This window comes from Coenobita brevimanus, chromosome 6, assembly GCF_032717465.1.
Source record: "Coenobita brevimanus isolate Jiangsu-jjx chromosome 6, ASM3271746v2, whole genome shotgun sequence".
NCBI lineage: Eukaryota > Metazoa > Arthropoda > Malacostraca > Decapoda > Coenobitidae > Coenobita > Coenobita brevimanus.
In genome coordinates this window covers 15,070,400-15,090,785 of record NC_136959.1, presented here as the reverse complement: position 1 = coordinate 15,090,785, position 20,386 = coordinate 15,070,400, and the positions used below count along the sequence as shown (strand labels likewise).

Below are 20,386 nucleotides of genomic sequence, written 5' to 3'. Positions count from 1 at the left end.
AGTCCCTGCAATATCCAAGTCTGAACATTGGACGGACCCCTGAGCCTCGTTTCCTCTTGTCGATCACATATATGGAGCAAGTGTGGCCGCATCCTAACCCCTACATCGTGTCCTTCTAACATAAACCAGATGATGAAGAAGATAAAAGTTAAGTTGTACGTAGTTGGGCTTAAGTGTGTGTGTGTGTGTGTGTGTGTGTGTGTGTGTGTGTGTGTGTGTGTGTGTGTGTGTGTGTGTGTGTGTGTGTGTGTGTGTGTGTGTGTGTGTGTGTGTCAGGCAGGCAGAACACATGACGTGAATGTATTTGTATACTGTGTTGACATAGCTCTTTCATTTCTTTTGCCCATGTTTACTCTGCCTCCCGTAGGTGATGCTTAAAGCTGTGTCCACGTGAACTGACTCAGCTGCGCCGTTCCCTTTCCTTAAATTTTATGCCATCACAACCTGAAATAAGACATGGACTGGAGGCGAAAGTTTAGGTCATGAATCATATATTTCATTTTCACATATGTTTGTTCCGAGCCTATTTTAACTCAACTTTTTACGGTCACATAAATGGTCAGCTACGTAGCTTGTTGGTCTATCACTTATATATTCTGGCTGTATATTATCTGGGGGCTGTTAAAATGTAGTTAGATATGTTCAGACTTTTACCTGTCAGAGTTGGCACCGTGTCCACATAATCTCACCCACATACACCAACATTCAACATCAGCAAGACGCAGTACACATTTCCACTTGATCATTGTCGTTTAATGGTAGAAATAATTACCTTTGAAAACTCGGGTAATTTACACAATTGCTATTAATCACCATCAATTACTTTTCCAGCAGAAAGAATTAAGTACTGTATGGGTGTGATGTGATCTAACTATATACCGGTAGGTGAGTTGCCTCAGGTCAACGTTTGGCAAAAGTAACTTTCCTGTATTCACTCTAGCATGCTCAAAGGCATGAATAAACAATAAAAAAAACATGTAAAATATTGATGTAGAAGAGTTTAACGTACGTGTTTTATTCAGTGTTCTCGGCCACAGAAACAATAACCATTCCCGGAAAAAAGAAAAAAAAAAAGGTACTGTCTCAAAGCACCCAATCCGCAGCTCCGAAGTGTCACAGACGTTGCTTATTGAGATGGTCTACAGGCATTACTGGAGGGACTGAACAGTAAGGTGATGAGATTGCGGTGAGAGGAGTCCAATAGAAAGAGAGAAAAAAAAAACATTAAGCAAAAAGGTTAATTGTATGGAAAACGTCAAGTGTGTGAGAACTTCAAGACGGGTTATGTGCTGTACAGTCCCCCTAAGAAATGATGACAGTTTTCGATAAGCGATAATGCACACACAGCACAGAGTGACAGAAGCATTCTGAAACTCTGCCGTTATTTCTTGGGGCGATTATACAAGCTGCTCTAGGTTATTTACGATGGAAAAAATGTAGGCTTGTTCATCGGGTATCTCTCACTGTCACTCCCCTTCCCTCTCCCTCTCTCTCTCCCTCCTCTGTCAGTCTGTCTGTCTGTCTGTCTGCCTTTCTCTCTCTCTCTCTCTAGCCAATTTTCCATTCGTGTTTACCTCATCAGCAGGGAACGTCATGCCCAATCCAGCCTTCATTCATCCTGTTGTCGCAGCCCACACACACACACACACACACACACACACACACACACACACACACACACACTCGCCTGGTCTTTTGGGTATTCATATTTTGTCCCAGTTCCCAGTGCAAAAAATTTACGCTTTTCCATCACACCAACGCCACCGCAGCATCCACCTGCCGCTGCTCCACTAATGTTTTCTTTCCCTTGCGGTTTCTCATTTCCCATTTTCTGGCTGTCATATTTTATCTCTTGTTTTCATCATCTGTGGTGTCACGTTCTTCCATCCAATTGTTTCTTTCCTAACCTCCTCACTTCTTATTTTTCTTTTTTTAATCTAATTGCTTCCGCCTTCTTTTATTTTCTCTAGTGAATGTTGTCTTCATTTAGAGATGCATAGAATCAGAGATGGATGGATGTAAGTCTGTCATATTTCCTCATTTTTTTTCTTTTTTCCTGTATTTTTTCTCCCTGTATTTCCTTTAACGTCTATCTTTTTTCTATATATCACCTTTCTACTTCTACATTTTTACAGATTTACACTTTATTTTGTCCAGCCGACTTCGACTTCTTTCCAGCCATTTCTGGTGATAGATATTGTAGTCTGGACTCTTGAAGCCTAGACTTACTGTTTTCTGTTTTTATTCCGTTTTTTTCTTGTTACCTATCCTCAGTTTATCTTTGTTTCAATGTAAAAAAAAAATGTTTTAGGTTTCGAGAATCAAGAGTTAGAGCCAGGATTATCTTTATTATTACTTCCGCCAATGAAGTTCGAGCAGGTTATGTATTCACCCATGTTTCTCTGCTTGTTTGTCTACACGATATCTCCTAAAGTTCTCAATAAATTTCAATGAAGTTTGTGGAAGGGCGGGCCATGGGCCAAGAAAGAACTGATTAAATTTGGGGGAGGATCCGGATCCGGATCTGGATCCTATGTATCCCGCATAATATCTCCAAAAGTTATCGATGAATTTCAATTAAATTTTGTGAAAGATAAGGCATGGGTCAAGGAACAATTGATTAAATCTGGGGGCGTATCCGGATCCTATGTATTCCACACAGTATCTCCACTGATCCGGATCCGGAACCGGATCCTTTTTAATGGCAATGGCATTGGAGGAGGTATGAGCTCCCTGAATGCCTTCGTTATTATTATTACTATTATTATTATTATTATTATTATTATTATTATTACTACTACTACTACTGCTGCTATTATTATTATTATTATTATTATTATTATTATTATTATTATTTACTTCTACAGTACATATTCCCAACTCCCACCATGCCTGTTTTGTCAATCGACCTTAAGTAACTTCTATCTTTCCTTCCACCATTTCCAATATCATAATTATAAAGTTTACTATCTTACCATCCTGCAGGACCCAACCAAAGCATTACAGGAAAGTCCAGTACGGATCAAGACTGAAGGACTCTGACCAAGAAAAAATCCTGTCGCAGTCTAGGAGCCCTAAGTACTGTATGATACCGTATGTGCCTCGGGGACTTTTATCGCGATTCATATGAGTTTTATAGACCTTCTTATATATAGGGGATAAATACCAAGCCTGAGAGAGAGAGAGAGGGAGAGAGAGAGAGAGAGAGAGAGATTAGGAATCCTGAGAGAATTTCGTCGTCAGCCATTAAATAGAAAAGCATTCCCAATCCAATTACTTTCTGAGAAGCTTCTGCGGGTCGTGCCTGAGATCTGATACAATTTTTTTATTTTAGTTGAGTGTAATATTACCTATATGATTTTAGCCTGAACGATATTATTTGCAGACATTTTTAATAATAGTTCAGCCTTTTATGTATTTTTTCCTTACACATACATATTTGTGTGTTAGCAGCAAGTCGGACACATAAAAAAAAAAAAAAAAAAAAATTAATAATCTCTGGAACTGTCTCCCTCTGTCTGTATTTCCTGCTGCCTATGATCTCCAGTCTTTCAAAAGCATTGTGTCCAGGCATCTCGTAATGATCGGATCTTGAATTTGGCTCTCTATTGTATTTTTTTTTCTCTCTTGGAGGGAACTGTTATTGCGGGCTCGAGGCCTTTGGTTCCTTCTTCCTCGCATAAAAAAAAAATCTGTATCCAATATTATTCTTATCTGTTTGGCGGTATCCGATGTTCTAGAGAGGGTCCAAGCAGTTCTGTCTCTATTAAGTAACAACCCTTCCTCCCACTACCCCCTATCAACCCTAAAAATTCTTAAATTTGTCTTTACATCTTAATATTTCAGCTTTCACTATAATCTCCTACACTGTTATTCTCTTTCCCTATTACTTAAGTCCCTCCCTGATGGTAATTCTCCTGCATTTTCACACGTCTTCTCAACCTCCTCCTCCTTTACTGTGCCTAAGCTGTTCATTTCAGACTGATTCCTTTTATTTTCGGGGTTATCTCGGCTTGTTTCATGAGCACCATTTCTTTTGACATGGCTTTGGACCCGAATGCATTTCTAAAATCTTTCTCAATTCTCTTTATTTCACATTTTTTCTTATATCATTTTACATTTTTCTGTTTCTATTCCTTTTTTTCCCTCTCTAAGCATTTCCAGTACTCCATTTTCCTCTGATCTGCAATTTATCATCTGGTGTTATGCATTAACTATAACAATTATGTTGTCCTACCGTATCTGAGTTATTGGGCAGTTATAGGGTAGCATGTTATTTTGTCATTGCCTACCAACACATACAATTAAGGAGAGCTACTGTGCTTCACCTGTCTCACACATAATGCCACCAGCTTCATCAGTTTGTAAAGGCAGACACAAGGGAAGGAATCTATGGAAGATATATTTAAAGAATTACTCATAGGTAGTGACATTGTGAAAGGAGCATGGAAACGAAGAAAATTATACTATATACTATATATGTAGAGAGAGAGAGAAAGAGAGAGAGAGAGAGAGAGAGAGAGAGGGGGGGGGGAAGAAGTCATCCTGTTAAGAGGCATGAACACCTTTATGAAAAAAGGCGTCAGCAAAAACAACAGCAACAAACATCACCTTTTTACCATCACCGCGCTGTCAGCTGTCTTGCTGTAACAGCCAACAGCCATAAGCCTGGGTCTACTCATGTTATTAATATTTACGCCTTAATCCCACCTTGTGCGATGCCATCAAGTGTGAAAATGTCAAACTGCTCTCGGAAATGTCATCTCAGGTAGCAGTTCCTCTTTCCAAACAAATGCTAGGATAAATGTGTGTGTGTGTGTGTGTGTGTGTGTGTGTGTGTGTGTGTGTGTGTGTGTGTGTGTGTGTGTGTGCGTGTGTGTTTATACTGATATGTAAAGAAAAAATAGCTAAATTCTCTGCTCCCGCAAATCTGTCCCTTAAAGAAAATAGAACTAAAGAAAAATCAAGATCGATTCACATCTAAATGTCTGGAAATATTGTTTGAATGAGTGGGGTCAAAGGAGAAGGGAAATACAGATTGAGGGAGGCAGCTCTAAAGCTGACATGTTGCATGCATAACTGAGCGTATCGGTTAATTCTTTCATAAGAGAGTTGGACGAAAGAGAAGAGAGTGCACTGCCAGACGAGTGCTATGAGTCCCCCGTAGTGGAGGACCGGTGCAAGCAGACAGTTCAGAAGAGCAGTGACTCTTGATAGTAAAAAGATAGAGATGCAACACTGCGGTGAAGGAATGGAGAGCTTGAAAGGTATCAGTAATATCAGGGGAACTGATGAGAGGAAAAGCCATTGATTCCACCCTGTCTATAATAGCTGTATGTTAGGAGTCCCCCCTCCGTATATCCCTATATGCAAGTTGTATTGCACGTAGGGGGGAATAACACCCCTGTATACAGCAGATCAGTGGACACTCAACGGCTGATGATGATGATGATGATGATGATAGATCAACAGCTGTTCAGGGTAAATAAATTATGAGTCGCCATATCACACCCAGTCTCATGAAGCAGATTTTGCAAGTGAGATGATGTGATCTTTTCATGTTAAGTACCGAGGGAAAAATAAATACCCCAAGGGTACATATAGATATGTTAAAATACTGAGCTGTGTGTTGTTAGATATTTAGGGATATTCCTGTGTGAGATTCTGACGGGTCAAAAGATGTAGAAACTGATTTTTTGTTGTATTAAAAGCAATAAGATTTTTCATACCCCGATCAGAAATTATAGCAGAGTCAGAAATTAGCTGACCAAAACCTCATTCCTTAACTGCTGAAGTAATTGCTATGACGGGCACTGAAAGAAAGAGGGTGGAAATGTGGAGGGAGTCATTGTTAGGAGTTAACACGGCCGGTCACGTCCAAATTTCCTCTAATACTATACGGTGCCAACGGCCATACCACGTTGAGTACACCGCTTCCCGTGCGATCAGCGAAGGTAAGCAACGTTGGGTCTGGTTAGTACTTGGATGGGTGACCGCCTGGGAACACCAGATGCTGTTGCCTCGTTCTCCCTACGTGTCAAGTGGGGTTGGTGGAGGATTAGTGCCCCTCCCTGTAAAACAATTAACTCTAAGCCCTTGACCACCCCGTTTGGGATACATGGCGTCTGGCAATGAATGAATGAAAAACTTTATATACACATGTCTGTCACAGCCGGCACTGACGACATCTACCACCACTACCACCACACAACATGTCTATCGCAACCATCACTGACAACATCTACCACCACTGCCACCACCAACGCGTTGCCGCAAATCCTTCTTAATAGTATCGGTTTTCTGAATTTTCTGTATTGAATTCACACCCAGTTTTATTCCACTGTTACCTTATAGTACCATGAGTTTTGTGTTGTTTTAAACCCTACAACCTCTCCAGTGTTAATTCTTTCTGTCTGTTTATTGCCTGACGCCACATCCAATAATGGCTGGCCCAGACAAAAATCCCTCCAAGCTTTCCTGATTTATTCATTAACAGAACCTCCTCCCACAACACAACACCCTCCACTATTATTCCCACTTCTTTCATTGTTGTAGTTTTCTGTTCCCTGTTCTTCACCCAACCTCAGTTTAAGAAGAACATTCAGAATACATACCTCCACAAAGCAGCACGATCTCCCCTTCATGTTTTATTTTTTTTAAATGACTGATATTGCACAAAATTTAATCATCAGCTTTTCTAATGGTCCTCATTCATTATTTCAAATTTGTTGCATTTCTGTCCAGTACTTCTCCAGAACAGCCTGATGCTGACAGACAGACAAACCGAGCTAAAACATAACCTTGGGGGAGGTAACAGCACCAACTGCCTGCATACAGGCATGACATAGAGTACTGTTTATGAGACGTGAAACATAAGTTAACCCAGCAGCCATCCAGTGCTGCTGCAACCTAAGTATCTCAAGAACTCCAACTAATAATATCAGAGGCCTAACTAAGCAAATTTACTAGATGAATCAATGACGACTGAAGAATTTACATCAGTCCCTGCTAAAACATCAGACTAGAGCCGCTAGTAACAAGTCAAATTTAGAAAAAAAATGTTATCAAGGGTAAAATAAAAATAAAATAAAAAATCAAATTGACTGAAGTACAGTAGGCATGGACACTCATTCACATCCTGCACATACACGTTTTATCAAAGGCAGCGACAGCATAAAACACCAAGCATATCAGGCAAGCACGGGCGTTTTCACTCACTCCTTCCCCACACCGTCCATGAACACCATCCACACATAGTTAACAGCCCCAGTTTTGACACCTACTGTATACCGACTTCAGTCATTAATCCCTCATAAGATCCTTGTACACTGTCCTGCCCACGAAAAGCCCTCGGTGAGTCGATAAATCAAGATCAACATCCGTGAGGATGTCATACCTCTGCCTTTCCCATCACTGGGTAGGGATGGGTAGGAAGAAGAATCCTGGCTGATTCCGAGTCCAGACTTGTTCGAATTTCACGCCAAATTTACGAAAAAAAACGGTTATGCCTGTGTGTGTGTGTGTGTGTGTGTGTGTGTGTGTGTGTGTGTGTGTGTGTGTGTGTGTGTGTGTGTGTGTGTGTGTAAATTTGCAAATCAATCTACTTTGTGAACTTGTTGGCCGGACGGATAGATTGGTGGGCAGACGGGTGGGTAGGTGGGAAGGTAGGCTGTGTGGGTGAGCAGGGTGGGTGGGTGTGTTGGATGGGTAGGTGAGGTATATGGGATGGGTGGATGAGGTAGATGGGGGAGAGGTATGAAGTTGATTAGCCATGCGATGAAGATATGGGAAAGAGTGGTGGAAGCTAGGCTGTGAAGAGAAGTGAGGATCTATGAGGAGCAATTTGGTTTTATGCCAGGGAGAAGTACTGCAGATCCCATATTTGCTTTGAGAATGGTGATGGAGAAGTATAGAGAAGGCCAGAAGGCGTTGCATTGTGTGTTTATAGATTTGGAGAAGGCTTATGATAGGGTACCGAGAGAGAAGCTGTGGTACTGTATGAGAAAGCTAGGAGTGGCAGAGAAGTACGTGAGGGTAGTGAAGAACATGTACGACGATAGCGTAACAGCAGTGAGATGTGCGGTAGGAATGACTGAGGGTTTCAAGGTGGAGGTGGGATTGCATCAATGATCGACTTTGAGCCCCTTCTTGTTCACAATGGTGATGGACAGACTGACAGATGAGATTAGACAGGAGTCTCCGTGTACGATGATGTTTGCGGACAACACTGTGATATTTAGTGAGAGCCGGGAGGAAGCCGGGGCAGAGCTTGAGAGATGGAGATATGCACTGTAGAGAAGGGGAATGAAAGTAAGCAGAAGCAAGACTGAGTACGTGTGTGTAAATGAGAGAGATGACAGGGGAACCGTGAAGCTGCAAGGTGTAGAAGTGGCAAAAGTAGATGTATTCAAATACTTGGGGTCAACTGTACAAAGTAACGGAGAGTGTGGCAGAGAGGTAAAAAAGATAGTGCAGGCTGGATGGAGTGGGTGGAGAAAGGTGACATGAGTGATTTGTGCAAGAAGTGTCTCTGCAGAAATGAAAGGGAAAGTTTATAAGACTGTCCTGAGGCCAGTCATGTTGTATGGAATGGAGACGGTACCACTGACAAAGACAGGAGGCAGAGTTGGAGGTAGTAAAATTGAAGATGTTGCGTTTTTCACTTGGAGTGATGAGGTTGGGCAAAAGTAGAAATGGGTGTATTAGAGGGACAGGGCGCGTACGTCAGTTTGAGGACAAAGTCAGAGAGGCGAGACTGAGATGATTTGGACATAATTATGCGGAGGAGGTATGAGGAGTAAGTCGGGAGGAGGATGCTGGAAATGGAGCTACCAGGCAAAAGAAAGAGGGGAAGGCCAAAGAGAAGGTTTATGGATGTACTGAAGGAGGACATGCAGGTGGTAGGTGTAACAGAAGAAGATGCAGAAGACAGAGTAAGATGGAGACTAGTGATCGGCTGTGGCGACTCCTAAAGAGAGAGCTCAAAGAAGAAGAAGAGGATGAGGTTGATGGGGTGTGTGGGTGGAATGGGTATGGTTGATGGGCAAGGTGGGTAGGAGGATCGGCAGGGCATGTGGGTGGGGGAGGGTAGAGTAAAATGCATGGGGATTAGTTCCATGGTGTGGGTAGGTCCTTGGTGTGAGTAGGTCCATGAGAGGAACAGGTCCACAGGAGCACGGGTCTAATGAGTAGAGATAATTTCACTGGGGAAACAGGTCCACGGAAGAAAATATGTCCAAAGGAAAAAATAGGTTCAAGGAGAAAAGAGGCCGAAGGGAAAAAACGGGTCCATGGTGAAAACAGGTCCAAGAGGGAAAATAAGCCAATGAGGGGAAAATAGGCCTAATGTGGAAAAGAGGTTCATGGGAATCCACAGTTCAACATTAATACAAACTCCACTTCTTAGGAGGGTTCACAGGCCTTACTGAAGTGATAGCACTGGTTACTGAGGCAAGGCTGCGAACAAAGAAGCCCAACGGAGAGAAGAGACTGGCAGAGTAAACACAATGAATAACTGTAAAAGGTCAGATATGTTGGAACTCTCTTCAAGGCGATCAGTTATACACTTTGGCTACTATACAGGCTACTCTGAGTTAGAAAGGAGAGAAGAGCCATAGACTTGTTCGCCAGATGGATCAGTGCACGAAGAGAGATTCATTGGTAATGTTGAATACTGATATCACCTTTCAGGACTGAAGAGAGGATAAAAATGGATGTGTCCCAAATAAAAAGTAAATAGTCAAAGAATTTTATAAAGTCGGTAAAAGTAGGTTATAAGTAAATAGGACAGATACATTATTGTCAGAGAACAGCAAGACAGACAAAGCCAGAAAAATTCCGGAAATCCACAGTATCCAACCTCACGAACGCAAGAGCAAGCTATATTTGCATACCTCTATGCAACGCCAACTTTGGCTTGGAAATGAGTGTAAAGAAAACAAGAGAATACACAAAAGGAATTGCTATGAGTCTCAGTGAAGAAAAGAAAGTCTGGTTAGAGAAGGAGAGGAAATTACACGAAAGGTCCCGAATATTACAGAAACTGATCGAAATCATTTGAGAGCAGTGTATCAACTCATGACGTCACTGAATGTCTAGGTTTCCATATGAAAGTCATAGGCATAACAAAGTCGCTGGGTAGGCATATGTGTGGCGTGTGTGTGTAATTCACCGGGTCGGTCAGGATCACTTGATGGTCGTGATCGTCAGCTTCTACCCTCCCGGAAGGGAGCTGAGAGCTCTTATAGTCCGATCTAAGGGCAAGGCTGTGACCTTCACACACGCATACACCAGTCCCCTTGCTCAAGGGGGACAGTAACCACCCACTTCGTCAGTGAAACTTTTCGCAACCTGAGCGAGGCGCGAGCTCCCGTCCACCAGTTGGCAAGCGAGAACGTTACCACTGCACCAGCGAGCGGTGTGTGTGTGTGTGTGTGTGTGTGTGTGTGTGTGTGTGTGTGTACGACAGCTGAGGATTTGAAACACTTTGTTGGAAGGTTGGATGAGGTGTGTACGTGAGGAAGGTAAGGATTATTCGAGCGTTAATGGCTTGAACAAATAGTAAGTTCGCCCAAAGGATAACATTTTCACTCACACTGAGATAATTGCGCGCGCGCGCACACACACACACACACACACACACACACACACACACACACACACAACCAGGAGGAGTGGAGTTATTGGAGGGTTTTGAAAGTCTGAATATATAAAGTTTTCAAAAGTCTGGGTGAACTGCACTAACGTTAGACTTTTAGTAAATATTAAATGAGCACTCAGGCACCCCCCTCCAGTCCCGTATACACACATACATATATACATACACACATAAATACATATAGACAGATATATAGATAAACAGATGGATAGATAGATAGATAGGCAGAAAGACATTTAGACATAATTATACAAGAAGGCCCGTAAATAGCACTCGGTACTCACGGGACCCTATCTTCTGTGTTGCAAGGACGGCTCAGTCGGCTGGTGTGGGCGTAGTTGTGGCAGTGGGATAGAATACGATTAAATGATGCAGGGCAGCTGGTGATAACAATGACATAGCCGTACCCACAACACACGAGCCATGGCCCGACGGAGTGGATGTGGAGCGATATACATGGACCAACATGCGTTCAGGGAAAATGAGTCTTTTACGCTGTGTCTGTCGGAGAGAAAGAGAGAGAGAGAGAGAGAGAGAGAGAGAGAGAGAGAGAGAGAGAGAGAGAACTGGAAGCTCGGGGAAGAAGGCGATTTATGGCTTGTAGGCAGACGTGAATGAGGAAAGATGGGGACGTGCAAGGATGAGTTACCGTACACAGAGATAGTGTGTCTGTCTCCCATTCCGCTCGAGTCTTAGTTCGAAAACAATGTCATGCTGAATATATGACCTTTTTTTTGTGGCAGGGTAGCACTGAGGCAAATTATTATGGTTACTGTCTGCTAGTTTTTTTTTTTTTTTTTTTTTCAGATCAGAATGACATTCGCCCAGGAGTGTACAGCGGTATTTCATTTCCTGTGATAAGAGAAGCATGTCTTTTCATTTCACTGAATTTTTTCACATCAGGTCAGTTTATATAAATAATGCACCACTCTACACACACACACACACACACACACACACACACAATACAATCCATCTGTTTGGTTTTGTCGTACACCTCATTTCCGACAACTATCCCTCTTACTGATTCGTACTTGGCCAGCATGGAAAAGCTTGATTCTGGTTAACATTCTCTTTCCGAGGATGAAGTTCAGCCTAGCAGTGGATCTCAGACAGCCAGAAGAAGAAATTTAATATAGGGAGGCAAAAGGGCGGCATTTATGGTTAGGGGTGCAGGGAATCTGATATACAGTATGCAGGAACGTTTAGGCGGGGAGACGGAGTGACAAAAAAGGGCATGAAGGGAGGAAATGAATGAACGGTTTTGGAAAGAATGATTAATATGACATATGTGAGGAGAGGAAGGAGGGGTGAACGGATTAAAACAAAGAAGTAGAATGGGGTTGGTTAAAGAGAATGAGGGAAGTGCCTGGGAGGGAGATGGAAGGAAGAATGAAAGCGAAGGTGCGAATAATGAAAGAATTTTGCCACAGGAATGGTGTTTAGCGGAAAGGTCTGAAAACTGGGGATGGGATGCAGGAGAGGGAATAAGGAGTGGAATGAGCTGAAAATACATTGTCGGGGGCATAGTGCGAGATGAAAGGAGGTTTGGAGAAGGGAGAGCTGAAGAGACATAAGCAAGGGAGGGATAGACGAAGGGAGATTTTAGGACTCTTTGCTTGGAGGGAGTGGGTGTACAGGAGGATATGAAGAGCAAAGTGAGCCTGGACATACTTATCTCTCTATCTGTTGCCAGACGTTGCAATCCCATACGGGGTAGCCACAAACTAATCGCCTCCATGTCGCCCAATCCTCCGTCATTTGGCTGCCCTCCCTTCAAGTCACACCATACTATCTTACATAAATCTCCACTCAGTCTCTCCATCTCTTCTTTGGACCCTCCTTGCTCCTCTCCCCCTCACTCATATACACTCTTCTAGTTAGTCTCTCATTCTCCGTCCTCTACACATGGCCAAACCATCTTAGATCATTTCTCTTAACACTGATTCACATCCGCATCAATATGTCATTTTATTTAATTACTGTAAGGTTTCAAGAGACAGACAGACAAAAACACACGGGCAAAGAGTATACACACACACCTGAATACACACATACGGCCCGACAGCCAGGCAGATTGATTCAGTGAATTAGGCGGGAAAAATAAAAGTGCTAATTACGGAAAACGTATTTATATTTACATACGCAGATGCAATGACCGCGCAGGATAATAACACACACACACACACACACACACACACACACACACACACACACACACACACACACACACACACACACACACACACACACACACACACACACACACAAAAACAAAGCCATTATAAAAGTGTTGTGTGTGGCAGTAACAACACATCAATCAGCCTGTGTGTGGCTCTACCATCATCCCCGTTGTGGCACGTTGGGAAATATACAACAATTCGTCATCAAATGCTCTCATCTGTGTTGGTGTAGCATTATCGGGATTTCAGCGATTTTTGTCAAATGCGCGAAATACGGAAAAACTGTCTCCTTATGCTTTATGTTAGAGTGTGGGCTGACATAGACTAAGCCATTAAAGAAGAGTCAATATTGCAAGAAAGCTAATATTTACAACCCTTTTCGGGGGACGAGGGGGTCTATATTAGCCAATTTAATAACTGTATAGTACATGCATACCGCGTTTTGGCAATATTTTTCTGCAACCTGGATTGATAAAGAAAAGAGCAACGCAGCTAATCAGGAATTCATGATAAATACATTCCTTTGTGGCGGCGTGTTTTTGTGGAGACTGCACTTTAACGTCCATTTGTTGTCTGGATGAAAAGTTTTGCCAATATATTTGTGTCGCAATTAGATAAGCTTTGTTGACCAATTTGGTGCTGACCTAGAATTTGTGGAGCAACAGTTTTCGATGTTTTGTCCCAGCTTCGACGCGTCGTGTACTCGTACTGCGATTTTTCATTTTTATAATAATAATAATAATAATAATAATAATAATAACTAGAACTCTGTAACTGTCCTGCAGACAGTCATTAATGTCCACCTACTGTTCCGGATGGAGATCCTTGACTAACGGTCACTAAGACATGAACATGACACCTCAGTAGTGTTCATAGGTCATGGCAGGGTACATTCTGTAGTGATTTGGTGGAAATTGGTCCAAGTTCCATATTATCCCAAAAGTCAGAATTTACAGTTCTTGCGATGACCCTGACCCCATTTGGCAGATTTAGATTTTTTCTTTTATCTACACTGGCCCATCCCAGGACACATTACCTGGGACTGTCAAAATTCTTGCTTTGTCTTCGGTTATCCTTGAAGCGTCGCAAGACTCTGAACCCGAAATTTTACATTTCATACCATGACCTTGACCCCGTTGAGGAGATTTAGATTTTCTTTCTATCAGCAATGGCCCTTGCCGGGACACATAACCTGGACCCTTCAGATTCCTTGTACAGTCTCCGGTTCTCTTAGAATCGTCGCGGGACTCTGAGGCCGGAATAATGACTAGAACTCTGTAACTGTCCTGGAGACTGTCACTAGTTTCCATCTACTGTTTCTTATATGACCTTGACCCCATTGGAGAGATTTGGATTTACTTCTAACAGCACTGGCCCATACCAGAACACATAACCTGAGCAATTCGGATTCCCTGTGCAGGTTCCATTGAAATCTCCAGTAGACACGACCAACTTATCTCACGTGCAACATAATACTGATATGGCACATTCTGACATGCCCTAATATTGCGCATACGAAATGTGGATTTTTTTCTATTAGCAATGGCTGATTCCTCATGCAGTCTCCCTGGATTCGTTGCGAGACTCTGAGGCGGTAAAAATCATAACAATAATACCTGTGAAAGCAATAGTCTCCACCTATTACATAGGTGGAGACTACTACTACTACTACTACTACTGCTAATAATAATAATAATAATAATAATAATAATAATACCGGTAATCATCATCATCATAATAATAATATTAGTAATAAAATAATAATAATAATAATAATAATAATAATAATAATAATAATAATAACTATAATAATAATAATAATAATAATACCTAGAACTCTGTAACTGTCCTGCGGAGACACTAGTGTCCACGTACTGTTTCTTACAATTGGGGAGACATGGAATTTTTTTCTATCGGCAATGGCCCATACCAGAACATATAACCTTGGCCAATCAGATTTTTTTGTGAAGGTTTTACTGAAATCTCCAGTAGACTCGACCAACTTATCTCGTTCACAACATAATACAGGTATGACTCTAACATGCCCTTCCACTGCATGTAAAGGATCTGATTGTTTTTTGATCAGCAATGGCTCATACCAGGACACATAACCTAGGCCATTCAGATTCATAGCGCAGGTCGAACTGAAATCTACAGTAGATATGAAAAATTTAGCGTTCACAACATAATACTGATATGATTGTTTCTGACATGCCTTCCACTGCGCATTAAGGATTTGGATTATTTTTCCATCAGCAATGGCCCATGCCAAGATATATAACCTGGACCCCTGAGATTCCTTGCTCAGTCTCCGGTTTTCCTGGAATCGTCGCGAGACTCTGGGGAGGGAATAATAACAAGACCAGCTAAAAGAATAGTCTCCATCTATGTGATAGGTGGAGTCTAATAATAGTCATGAAATGCTGGCAGTGGAGGATTATGATACTGTTGCGAATATGACCTCCATCGACATACTTTCTCTGTAATTCCGGTGCTGGAATATAGACTCGAATAGAAAGAAGAAAGATGTCAGTGTTTGTAAATAATGTATACTGGCATGAATAATTATACCACTGAGCTCTTTCTCTCCCTCTCTCTCTCTCTCTCTCTCTCTTTGCGCTGGTTTTCCTTTCTTCCATGTCTTTCTCGTGTTTCAAGCCTCGGAGTCCCCAGGGGGGGGGACCATAAATGCCCCCGCCATCTGCCCCTCTCCCGGTGACGACTCGAGGTGCCTGGAACCACTGTCTGACTCTCTTCTTCTTCATTTCTGCAACATTCGCGGCCTTTCATCTAACTTTCGCTCTGTTGAGCACCACCTCTCCTCCTCTAAACCTCACCTTCTTTTTCTGACGGAGACTCAGCTGTCTGAGGCAACCGACAGCAAACCCTTTTCTGTATCCTCCTACTTTCTCTATACTCATTTCAAAGCCAGAGGTGGCTGTTGTGTATACATACGCAACGACTTATCTTGCTCTCGTGTTCCTGAACTTGATTCTTCTGAATTCTCCACACTCTGGCTTCGGCTTTCCTGTCATTCTCTGACTAAATATATCTGTGCTGTTTACTTATCCCCTAATTCTACTGACTATCAAAAATTCTTTGACTATCTTACTTCTACGATGGAACACATTCTGTCCATTTCTCCTTTCTCTGAAATCTCCATTCTTGGAGATTTCAATGTTCACCACCACCTTTGGCTCTCCTCTCCTTTCACGGATCCACCTGGTGAACAAGCCTACATCTTTTCTATCCTTAATGACCTAGAGCAGCTTGTACAGCACCCTACCCGTATCCCTGACCGCCTTGGAGAGAGCTCCAACATACTTGACCTCTTCCTCACAACTAATCCTTCTGCTTACTCTGTTAATCTTTTCTCTCCGTTGGGCTCCTCCGATCACAACCTTATTACCTTAACCTGTCCTATCACTCCGGTACGGCCTGTGGACCCTCCAGGGAAACGTCGTCTGTGGCACTTTGGAGCCGCGAACTGGGAGGCCCTCAGGCAGTACTTCTTTGATTTTCCCTGGAATGATTATTGCTTCCATGGCCGGGAGCCATCTGAGTGTGCCTCGCGCATTACGGAGGTTATTCTCTCGGGCATGGAAGCATACATTCCTTTCTCATATCCTTTGACTAACGCAAGAAAGCCTTGGTTTAATCACGCTTGTTCTAATGCTGTCCGCAACAAGGAGAGGGCCTACAAAAGGTACCGGAGCCAACCCACACCTGAATCACATCATCTTTACGTTTCTGCCCGGAATCGTGCTAAGTCTGTTCTTCGCCTCTACTAAAAATAATTTCATCCATACTAAATGCTCTCAACTCTCCAACTCGAATTCTTCCCGCTCCTTCTGGCACCTTGCCAAAAATCTTTCTAACAACTTTACCTCATCATCCTTCCCTCCTCTTTTCTACTCTGATGGTTCTGTAGCTATTTCTTCTACTGATAAAGCAGATCTCTTCGCACAGACTTTCTCCTCCAATTCCACCTTAGACGATTCCGGTGCTGTTCCTCCATCACTTCTCCCCTCTGACTTCCTCATGGCTGACATTAAAATTTCTTCAGTTGATGTATTTTCTGCCATCACTGGCCTCAGTACTAACAAGGCATATGGGCCTGATGGGGTCCCTCCTGTTGTTCTCAAGAACTGTGCTTCTGTGCTTACACCCTGCCTAGGCAAACTCTTTCGCCTTTGTCTGTCAACTTGTACCTTTCCTTCTTGCTGGAAGTTTGCTCTCATTCAGCCAGTCCCAAAGAAGGGTGACCACTCCCAACCCTCCAACTATCGTCCAATTGCTTTAACGTCCTGTATTTCAAAAGTTTTCGAGTCAATTCTTAATAGAAAAATTTTAAGGCATCTTTCCTATCACAACCTTCTTTCCGATCGTCAGTATGGGTTCCGTCAGGGACGCTCCACTGGCGATCTTCTCACCTACCTTTCAGACTCCTGGTCATCCTCCTTTCGGGACTTTGGCGAAAGCTTTGCCATTGCACTTGACATCTCAAAGGCTTTCGATCGAGTCTGGCATAAATCTTTAATTTCCAAACTGCCCTCCTACGGTTTCTATCCTTCTATCTGTGCCTTCATCGCTAGCTTCCTTTCTGGTCGTTCTATAGCCGCTGTTGTAGACGGCCATCGTTCTTCTCCTAGATCTATCAACAGTGGTGTTCCTCAGGGCTCTGTCCTATCACCAACTCTCTTCCTTTTATTCATCAATGATCTTCTAAGCTGTACATCTAACCCTATCCACTCATACGCTGATGACTCCACCCTTCACCTTTCCATTCGGTTCCCGCAACGCCCATCTCAACAGTTACTTCAAGAAACAAGGGATGAGGCTATGGCACACCTAATGTCTGACTTGGCTCGTATCGCTGACTGGGGTAAAAATAATATGGTTGTCTTTAATGCATCTAAGACTCAGTTCTTACACCTATCAACCCGACAAAATCTTCCACAGGTATACCCATTAATGTTTAATAATATTCAGCTTAATCCTGCATCATCCTTGAACATGCTTGGGGTTTCATTTACTCGGGACTTATCTTGGAAAGATCATATTACATCTCTTGTAAAATCTGCTTCTAAGAGATTGGGTGTGCTAAGCCGACTACGCTCTTTCTTTACCCCTGCACAATTGTTGACTCTATACAGAGGTTTTATCCGCCCCTGTGTGGAGTACAACTCTCATGTGTGGGGAGGCTCCCCACATACAGCTCTTCTCAATAGGGTGGAGTCAAAGGCTTTTCGTCTCATTAACTCTCCTCCTCTTACTGACTCCCTTCAACCTCTGTCTCTTCGCCGCACTGTTGCATCTTTATCTCTTTTCTATCGCTACTTTAATGGTCACTGCTCCTCTGAACTGTCTGCTTGCATTCCTCCACCTCTACGACGGGCGCGTAGCACCCGTCTGGCAGCAAACTCTCATCCCTTTTCTGTCCAACTCTCTAATGCAAGAGTTAACCGTTACTCCCAGTCTTTCATTTATGCAACAGGTCAACTCTGGAACTGTCTCCCTCTGTCTGTATTTCCTGCTGCCTATGATCTCCAGTCTTTCAAACGCAGTGTGTCCAGGCATCTCAAAATGATCGGATCTTGAATTTGGCTCTCTATTGTATTTTGTTTTTCTCTTGGAGGGAACTGTTACTGCGGGCCATGGCCTTTGGTTCCTTCTTCCTCGCATAAAAAAAAAAAAAAAAAAAACTCTTTCTCTTAGATACCTCATATTACGGTCTGGATTCTTTTTGGTGTGCGAATTATTTTATTTTATTTTTTTTTTCCATAGGCTGTCTTACGCTCGTCTAAGGAGTTCTTGTAGAGGCTGAAGGGGTTAAGGTTCTCAGACTTTCATTTATTATTTTTGTGTGTGTGTGTGAGAGTAAATTCACTTGTCATTCTGCTTGTCCTTCATCCTTTCTTACTCTATCCCCTTGTTTATAATTGCCCTCATATCCATCTACTTTCTCTTTTCCCTTCTCTATCCATATTCTCCTTCCTTTTCAATTTTTTTTTTCTGTTTCCCTGTTATCTTCCTCTTCTCCTTTATTTTATTTCCTCCTTAACGATTTTGTCTCGTTTCACCTTCTATTCCATGTTCTTCCTCTCCTTCAACGTTCGTCATTGCCCTCCTTCTCAAACATTCTCCTTCCTCTGAGTTCATCGTCTTGTATTTTTCCTCTTAGTCACTTAATTCTTTCAATCTTTGCCATTTTTTTTCTTCAGTCCATCTTTCCCTCATTTCATCTTCATCCATGTTCCCTTCCTCATCACCATCCTAACCCACGCTCCAGATTAACCCGTTCCTCTCCAGCCACACATACTTTCTCAACTTCACCTCTCCGTGCTGGACACGTTTTATTTCATTATTCAGAGGTTATGTTAATGACTAAAGTTCATATGTCATGCCTGTCGTATCCAACTTTCCGAAGCCTCTGCAGTTGTGAGGGTCTTAAGTCAGGCTTAGTTGAATCACTCCTTCCCCATCCCCCATCTCTCTCTCTCTCTCTCTCTCTCTCTCTCTCTCTCTCTCTCTCTCTCTATTAGTCCAGCAGCTGTTGAGAAAGTTATGAAACTGAAGTAATGCAAAGTAAAGGTATACGGTTACCAGCAAACCACATATGAACACACTAGGTCTCAGGGAGATGTTAGCTAGTATGTGGTGTTAGGAAAGTTCCTCCTTGTCTCTCCTTAACATGAGATCGTTTTCCATAACACATGTATGTTAATCTTTTCAGATTTTCTGCCAACAGTCAATTTTATATAATGTCTCTGTTGTTTGACTTGTATTTTTTTTTTAAGTTAATGAACAAAGGAAAGAAAAAGAAATTAAAAAATAAACTTCCATTCACCCGATTACAGGTGTCCTCCATTCATTATAAATCTGTAAAAGCTGGACTTGAACAGCCGTAGATTGAAGTTTGGGGCGAATCACATCTGAGGAAGCGACCACAGAGGAACTGTTCGGGGAATAGAGGAATTCTGATAGGTAGAAGTTCTGCAATATGGCAGTGTAACAGCCAAGTCAAGGGCGCTACCAGATGCCCGTGCAACACGGGGGGTTAGGCGTGGAGAAGTGGCACAGTGGGTGCAACATCGTCTCAATATTTGCCATAAAAGTACAGTATCTGTAATATAATGCAAGGAAGGCAACATTCCGTCTTGCTTGTAGGGAAGGTAGTTCCTTTGTAAATGATGGTCTATTATTATTCTTATAACTTGGTTCCGAATTTATTACAGAGGTTTTAGTGCAACCTCTCTACATCCACTCTACAAGGGTGAACATTATTCGAGCTGAGAGTGCACATGACTCATGTAAATTATAGCTAAATCTCCTCGGTGAAGAAACTACGAATTATGTACAATAATCCAAATTACTTGAGGCGGTCTTAGCAAGTGATTTAACGTGAAAGATCCAACTGAGGGTATTGTTAAGTGAAACATCAAGAATAAAGATTCTTTTAGTGATCTGAATATTGGTTGCATTGGCAATATAGGGATCAGGCAATATCTGTCTATTGGTAAATAGGATGTATTTGATCTTCCCA

At 42.4% G+C, this 20,386-nt stretch overlaps 1 non-coding gene across 1 annotated transcript; it reads left to right on the top strand.

Annotated features, from left to right (window-relative positions):
- The first annotated feature begins 5,903 nt into the window (after positions 1-5,903).
- Positions 5,904-6,022, top strand: LOC145403299 (5S ribosomal RNA). The gene has a single exon (XR_013897970.1). It is a non-coding gene; the product is annotated as a 5S ribosomal RNA (ribosomal RNA).
- The last annotated feature ends 14,364 nt before the right edge of the window (positions 6,023-20,386 follow it).